This window comes from Helianthus annuus, chromosome 4, assembly GCF_002127325.2.
Source record: "Helianthus annuus cultivar XRQ/B chromosome 4, HanXRQr2.0-SUNRISE, whole genome shotgun sequence".
NCBI classification, from domain to species: Eukaryota; Viridiplantae; Streptophyta; class Magnoliopsida; order Asterales; family Asteraceae; genus Helianthus; species Helianthus annuus.
In genome coordinates, this window is record NC_035436.2 from 101,334,212 (window position 1) to 101,342,919 (window position 8,708).

Here is an 8,708-nt window from a genome sequence, read left to right on the forward strand (position 1 = left end):
CCTTTTTATCAAAATATTGTTTTTCAAACAATATCTTTTTATACAAACTTATTCTACTTACTTATTTAATTTCCTATGTATTATTATTTTATATCATTTGATTTCTTATAAATGATTTATAAAAGAAAACCTTTTTCAAGGATCATGACTACTTTTCTTAAACATTTTTCCTTAAACTTATAAGTCATGAATCCTAAATCAATAAAACCTATGTATCTCACAGGCATTTTTATGCTGACGTACCTATTTTTACACATGTTTCAGGTGCTGCTTTGTGATGATTGTTGATACATGCTACACTTAGGATGGACTCGTGCATTAGCGACTTTAAAATTTGAAAGACAATATTTGTATTAATTTGATTTGTAATAAAACAATGAGTTCAATGATTCAATAAAACAAAATTATTTGATCCATGGTTGTGAAACAATGATTCTGTTACAACACTCCCCGACGTTTCCGCCACGTCTTGTTGTTTTACGTGGTCGGGGTGTGACATTTTATGCCTCCTTTGATGTAATTTATATGTTGTATTTTACACAAATCAAATACCCCCACACTTGAATCTTTGCTTGTCTCAAGCAAAACTTTTTATTATGTGGCTTACACACCCAAATGGAATGGGTAGAATAGAAGTTTTAGGCTTGTCTTGAGTGTCGGGAATTCAAGATCTTTATTGGGTTTTATTTTTACACTATTTACAATCCTATTTGTTATGATTTATTTAGAACGTTTCATAAGAGAAATTACTTATTTACGCATAACATGCCTCTTTAAAATTCCATTTATATACAAGTTCGCATACCTCACGGGAGATCACTCAACACTCGTCCGAAGATGTATTTTCTGAAACACTTGAGACCGGCAGGGAACTTACTTCTACCATATGCTTGCCAAGCAATCAATCCTCCTCCTTTTTAACTATAAACCTTTGTAAATATCAAGAGGACTTGGGGAAGGGTTAGGCTTGGGTTAAAGGTAGGTGGTTTTGGGTTAGTGGTTAGTAAAATGGGCTAAAAGCGTAAAAAGCGTCGGTCGTTATAAAACTTTTTTGTTTTTGTGACTTTTATTCAAATTAAGTATTTTGAAACAAAGTTTCTTTGAGGAACTTGTTTGTTTATTGCTAGACTTCTTTTTTTTAATAAGGAACGTCACAAGAAAACCGAGCTTTTTACTAAAATAAAGGGTTTAAAAGAAAAAGGTTTTGGTGAGTAAAGGGTGTTTGTTTTGTGGGTTTAGAAACGAAAAGGTTTAGGCTCAAATGGGTTAACTAGGGGGATTTTGGGTAGGTGATAAAAAAATTGAAAAATAATGATGTTGAAAGAAAAATGGGTTAGTCCTAATGCCTCCATCATTTACTTACTTGGGTTTAAGTTGGTAAGGACTGGCAATGTATCGTCGTGGCAAGTTCTAGAGTCGTAAGAACCAAGCGGCTATTCACACAAGAAACGAAAGGTGAGCATTTAGTTTAAATATGTATGCTTGTATGATCAATAAAGGCTCAAAACTCACTTTTTGTGGGAATGGTTTATAATGTGATCAAGTATATATAATCAAATTTTAACTAGATTTGTCATGTCGTTTCATAATTTTCTTATGTTGGTTCTTTTGATCACGACGCTATTGGTTGTAAATTTGTAAAAATAAAACCTATTTAGAGCTTGTTTTTCCCAAATTAAACCAAGACAAGTAAAAAAACGAAAAGTTTTTGCAAAAAAATTGGGGTGATTAGCGGTTCCAATAGAGTTTTGCGTAAGGCTTGTTATTAGGACTTCCAAAATTCAAGGATTTAGCATCCACCCCTACACTTAAATTACACATTGTCCTCAATGTGTCCCAAAAATAAGTTTTTAGGTTGATTGAATGTGTAAGGTGTTTAAAAACAAAATTTTATGTTACTGGGCGTCTGGGCACGGGCCCGTGTTGGTCCGGGCACGGCCCCGTGTTCAGATCGCCAATATCATATTTAACAGAAGGCAGGGCACAGGGGCGTGTTCAGTGAACACGACCCCGTGTCCAGTTACCTGAACTGGGCGTTTTCTGCAAATCCTTGGACACGGGGCCGTGTTGGCCTGAACACGGCTCCGTGCTAAACTTGCTGTAATGAAGAAAAATTGTCGGGAGGCTCTGTTTTTGTGCATGGGGTGTGGGTTCAAGTTTCCCTTAGTAACCTCCACCATTTCGAGTGTGTTTTATTCCGGAAAAGTAAAACTAAACTAGAAAACATAAAAGTTAATTTAAACTAAAACTAAGGATAGTTCCGCGGAATGCCTGTGTGATGCGCCATGTTTATAAGGGTCCTTGGCTAGACCCAAAGTCAGTCATATGTTACCCAAGTGGGATGTTTTGCATCCCATGTTGCACCGTGGAAGAGCATCATCCAAGCTTGAGTCTATGTCATTCATGTAGTTGACCGGTTCGTCGTCTTCTACTCTTTTCCCAACCCCAAACTCCATCTCTTTGTCCGCAACCCTCAATGTTAATTTCCCACCATTCATGTCCACCATTGCATGAGCGGTGGCTAGGAATGGTCTTCCTAGAATAAGTGGTACTTCGGTATCTGCCTCCATATCAAGTATGACAAAGTCGGCCGGGAAGACAAAGTCTCCGACTTTTACCAATAGATTTTCGACGACACCTTGTGGATATTTGATAGACCTATCGGCGAGTTGTATGCTCATCTTTGTGGGGCTTATTTTACCTAGTCTGAGTCGGTCAAACATTGATGCGGGCATGAGATTGATGCTGCCCCAAGATCGGCTAGTGCATTGCGCATGGGTGATCCCCCAATGGAACAGAGGATGGTGAAGCTTCTTGGGTCGATTTTCTTTTGTGGGAGTTTGTTAAGTAGAATGGCGGAGCATTCTTCACTTAAATTAACTAATTGCATTGTTTCAATTTTCCTTTTATTAGTGAGAAAGTCTCTCATAAATTTTGAGTATTTAGGCATTTGAGTAAGGACTTCCACAAATGGAAGATTGATGTGCAATTGTTTAGTAAGTTTACAAATTTTTGTGAATTGCTCATCGGTTTTTTGGCGAAGTAACCGACCGGGGTAAGGCATCGGGGGGTTCTTGGTAGGTTCTTGAATTGGCGGAGGAGTTGTCTCTTTTTGGGGTGTTGGTTAAGTTGTAGTTTGGTTAGACAGACTCTTTTCAGATGGAGGTAGCGGAGCCTCATCGGGACCTATGGTACGGTTTCTCAATGTGATGAGATGCACTTACGCCTTTGGGTTGGTTTCGGTATTGCTGGGTAACGCGCCTTGTGGTCTCTCAGAGAAATTTTGAGCTAGTTGATTTAGTTGTTTTTCAATGTTTTAAATACTAGCTTGTTGATTTCTAAAGTTCGATTCCATTTGTTGGAATCGATCCGAGTTTTTCTTTTCGGTGTCGGAGATGAAGCGTGAGATAGTATCTTCAAGCCTCTCTCGTCCCCCTTGTTGTTGTTGAGAGAAATTTTGTGGCTCATTTCTTGGTTGTTGAAAGTTTGTTTGTTGGTTTTGATTTTGTTGGTTACTACTATTGCCAGGTTCTCTCCAACCAAGGTTAGGGTGGTTACGCCATCCTTGGTTGTAGGTACCCGTCGGAGGACCTGACGGCCTAGGTCTATTATCAATGTAGTTTACCGTTTCCGTTTGATTATCCATTTCTTTCATACAACTCCAATTTTCATGTGGCCCACCGCACCCTTCACAGCCCATAATCGAGGCATTGTTTGCCATTTCTATCTTTTTGATTTTCGAAGAGAGGGCCTCGATTTAGGCTTGTAAGGAAGTGCTTTCATCTAGCTTATGGGCGCCCGGGGCAATAGATTTTGTGCCTCGGGGAGTGTGCCACTGAAAATTGTTTTGAGCTATTCCTCAATTTGATTATAAATTTCATTTGGGTGACGATTACCTAGAAGTCCCCCGGAGCTAGAGTCAAGTGTTTGTCTTGTGTGTGGCAACAACCCATTATAGAAAGTGGATACTTGTTGCCATACCGCAAGACCATGATGAGGGCACTTTCTTAGTAGCTCCTTGAACCTTTCCCAAGTTTCATATAAGGATTACCCATCCTCTTGTGAGTATGTATTAATTTCAGTCATTAATTTAGCCGTTTTAGAAGGAGGGAAATACTTATATAAAAACTTTTGGCCTAGTTCATCCCAAGTGTTTACCGAACCACTTGGTAGGGTGTTAAACCAAGACTTAGCTCGGTCTGTTAGTGAAAACGGGAACATTCGGAGGCGGATGGCGTCGTTTGATGCCCCATTGATTCGAAAAGTATCACATATTTCCAAGAAGTTGGTAATATGTAAGTGGGGATCTTCGTCCGCAAGCCAATGGAAAGTTGCGGAGTTTTGGAGCATTTGAATCAAATGCGGCCGAAGTTCGAAGTTGTTGGCATCGACATTCGGTGCATTGATAGCGGCACCGAGATTAACTAATGTGGGCCGTAGGTAATCCATTAGGGTACGTTGATCCGCCATTGGGAGTGGGTCCCCCGAAACTTTCTCTTGGATTTTAGCTTTAAGTCTTTTTCTTAGAAAGCGTTCGGGTTCATCTAGAGGTTCTTTTATGTCTTTATTGGAAATAGAGCTCATGCACTGCGTAGGAAGTTCAGGTGCGGTGCCTAGGTTCCAAGTCTTGCGATAAAAACAAAAAGATTGCTGGTCAGAAGTCTCACCACGGCCCCGTTGTCGTGGTTACAGTGATTGTTTTCCGGATCCCTGTTACTGGAGAGTTCAACATGGCCCCGTGCTGCACCAACACGGCCCCGTGCTCACCTCTCTGTAACTCGGAAAATAAAAACTGCCAATAAGGATGCTGGGCATGACCCCTGTCCGACCAGGCACGGCCCCGGGCTGCAGTCTGCAGAAGCTCATAAGTCACTCACTCGAAATCTCATTACTGTATTAAGCTGTTAATGTGAACTAAAATACTTGGTTTTGTAAACACTTAATTACTTAATCAAAATCCAGATAATGTTTTACAAAACCAAAATAGCTTAACTTGAATAAGCTTCTGATGTATCACTTCTGGCCAAAGCTGATTTGATGCATCTATTTATTGTTCAAGTATTAAGAAAGCTATGTTAATTATGCATTACAAACGCGAATGTCTTAATTTCTGGCCAAAGCTGATTTAAGTCATTCATGTCTAGCATACTTAACAAGTGCATAACTAAGGTGACTGTCTCATTTCTGGCCAAAGCTGATTTGTCACGATTACTTTGCACACATGCTTAAATGATTACACTTCTGGCCAAAGTTGATTTGTCTTCGTTTAAGTAGAACTTTAACTAAGTCTATTATTTTGATGTTAGTAATAGACATATCACAACTTCTTCATATAATGATCCTCACATTAATGATCCTTCATTAATCTTATGATCATTTTTTTGATTGCCTTATTTTCTGTACCCATAACTTTACTCACTGTAACTTTCTCTTATAAATAAGTGTCTCATCCACTCTAATTCCTAAACCTAATATGTTTTGCTTTACATAAAGTTTCTATGAGATTAGCTCTTAAATTAAATCCTTGATTATCCCTTAAGACACGATAATCCTACTGCTTTCTTCTGATAATGATTACTATAGAAGAAAAGAAGAGCATGATGAATAAGACAAATCGAACATGATGTCTCTTATGATAATCAAGATCTCTCTTACATAAATGTTATCACTAAAGTTATTCTAAATTAAGTCTTTCCTAAGACAAATCTATCATTTGTGGAATAATCACTAGAACCCCTAAGATGCATGTTTTCATTTAAAATTATAAATTATAAGGTTAAGTGGCTTTCATGAATACATCATAATGTTTAGTACCATGACCCATGAAATTAAGGGCTACGCATGGAAATAAGCACATTTTCTAGTACATAACATACTAAGATTTTCACGTGTACAATTTTGATGCCTTACAAATCAACTACAACACTCAAAAATACCAAAGTCAAATGAGTGTGTTGGTAAGCAACATACGTACAAAGAAATAAATGTTTAGAACTGGAAAATAAGATGTTATTCACCTTACAACCACTGAAACCTTAAAAGAGGATAGTTCTATGGTCCATAGTCAACAATACAAGTATAAAATTCCAATTTTAAGGTTCTTCAAGGGAGAATCTCATAGCATAACTATGCCATTAGACTAGGCATAAGCAACGAGACTATCCATTATTCAAAAGAGCAGTTGGGTAAGTTAATTAGGTAGTTGGTGTGTGTTGGGTGTAATATATTTATTGATATTTTAAGCCCATTTTAACACGTTAGTCAAGTTATAAATTTATAAAACACGATATTCTACTAACACTAAATACACACATGGGCAAGTGCACCCATCGTGAGCGTAGTATAGCGTTGGTAAGATACCGAGGTCGTCCAAGGACACAAGAGCTTTTAGTACCGGTTTATTCTCAACGTCTAATCAAATCAAAAATTTTAGAAAAGGTTCTAAACATGATAAATAAAAATTAAAAATGCTGAAAAATAAAAATAAAAGAAAAACAGATAGACAAGATGAATCACTTGGATCCGACTCGCCTTTAATGTAACCTTTGATGATTTCCGCACTTTCGCACTTTTTAAGAGATTATCTTAGTAATAGTAGTAGGCCCCTCTTTTGAAGGTGACGTTACCCTCAACCTAGTGGTTTGAGTCAGCAAGGATACAATCCCAAAGGGTCGGAATATTGAAAGATAATTAATTAAGTTATTAATGCGTAAAGTGGTAGGCCCCTCTTTTGAAGGCGACGTTACCCTCAGCTAAATGGTTTGAGTCAGCAGGGATACAATCCCAAGTAGCCGGTTTAATGTATTAAGAGTAGTTTACATATGAGGGGATCAAGCCATTCGCACCCCCGCCATCCAATACCAGTGGGTATTGAAGGAGGTCCTAGTAAACTTGACCCAGGTCCTTGCAGGATCTATACACTTAACCCCCGACCAGGTAGCCAACATATCTCTATATAGACCATAGAGATATGAATGGTGAAAATCTTTTATTTTATATAGACAGTAAAATAATGCCAAGACACCACAGACAAATGATAAGGAAGTTTCAGCTTCAACATAAGAAACTAGTTATTAAAGTCATTAATACAAAACCAAATAAAAAGTGCGAAAAGATTAAAAATCAAAAGTATTATATTAAATGCTTGTCTTCTCCAAGTGATGTAAGAAACTTAGCCAAACATGGCATTTGATTGACAAGAAATCTTATTATCAATCTTGGATCCCGAGACTACTACACACACTCTAAGGTGGATGGTGGATGATGGTGGTGGATGTGGGTGTTGTAGTGGTGGTGGAGTGGTGGTGAAGTGGGAGAGAGGTGGTTTACCAAGGGATGCCTTTGAAGTGAACCAAGCACCCCTATTTATAGCCTCCACAGAAGCCCGGACACGGCCCCGTTTCCGCTGGACACGGCCCCTTGACTATCCTCTTTCTCTTTCTTCATTAATTTCAATTATCTGTATTAGGCTCCACACGCCCCCGTGTTCGTTGGGCACGACCCCGTGTGCGGAAGCTTATCTGTACTATTAAGATTTGCAAGATTCTGTGAATCTTAGCGTTGACCACGGCCCGGAATAGTGACATAGGCTTAACATACCTAAAGTAACCTTCACATAACTTAGAAATAAGTTTTGGATGGTTTGGTGTGTCAAAATCAAGTTTGTTCGATTGCAGGGATTATTTGTGTCAAACTGCGAAACTATACCGACTTGTATAGAAACGAACATTCTGGAACTTGATCATAAGTTAAACATACCCTAAATATCCTTTACATAGCTTAGAAATAGGCTTTGAAGGGTTCGGTTTGCTAAAACAAACTTTATTGATCAATAGGGACTAAAAGCGTTAAAAAGTGCATAAGTTTGCATTTTCACGAATATCTTACGTTCTGGATATATCCGGACATCCAAAAATTTATGTAATCATTCAAATATTTTATTTTAGTTATTGGCATGATAAAATTTCATTAGTCGCTTAATTTGGATCGTTTTTGCGTTCGTTACGTCTTCTGTCGTAATTAACCGAACAATGCAATCGTATGACCAAACGAGCCGACATCCAAGATGTTTTTGAGCATATTTTAAGTTCCCTATACTTTAACTTCATTTTAGAGCTTTGAAATGGGGTTAACGGGGCTTAAACGTGTCAAAAATGCATCGAAAACCAAGTTTGGGGCTTCAGGGACTAAATCTGCCATTTTTAAAAGTTGCTGGTCTGCAAGGTCCTTACGGACCATATGGAGATACGCTTACGGTCTGTGAGCACTCCCCAGATCAGCAAAAATGCAGAAACATTGAATCTTTTCTATACCACTTGCTCTAATGGTTTTTAACCCCTGATTTGGATGTTATGGGCAAGTTTGTGTGATGAACAAGTCCTCCAATCATTCCCTAACAATTGTATGGCTTAGATCTTTCCCTCTTTAGCAAGGAATGATCTTAATGGCTTTGCAAAAACTATATAAAGCCATGCTCTTCATTCATTTCTGCTCACCCTTGATCTGAATTACACTCTAAGTTGGAGCCTTTGCTTCATACTTGAGTGTTATAGATCAAGTTCTCCCTAGCAAGGACCCTTTGTAAGCTTCCTTCGTTCTTTTATCGCTTTTCGAGCGTGAAAGTCAAACAGTGTTTGACTTTCTGCTTTGACCACGAGTTGGTCAACACGAAGTTCGTTTGAACTTCGCAACGTGAGCGTAATCACGAT

The 8,708-nt window shown here is 38.4% G+C and overlaps 1 non-coding gene across 1 annotated transcript; it reads left to right on the top strand.

Annotated features, from left to right (window-relative positions):
* The first annotated feature begins 3,985 nt into the window (after positions 1 to 3,985).
* LOC118491758 lies at positions 3,986 to 4,092 on the top strand. Its single transcript, XR_004892203.1, has one exon. It is a non-coding gene; the product is annotated as a small nucleolar RNA R71 (small nucleolar RNA).
* Positions 4,093 to 8,708: the final 4,616 nt, after the last annotated feature.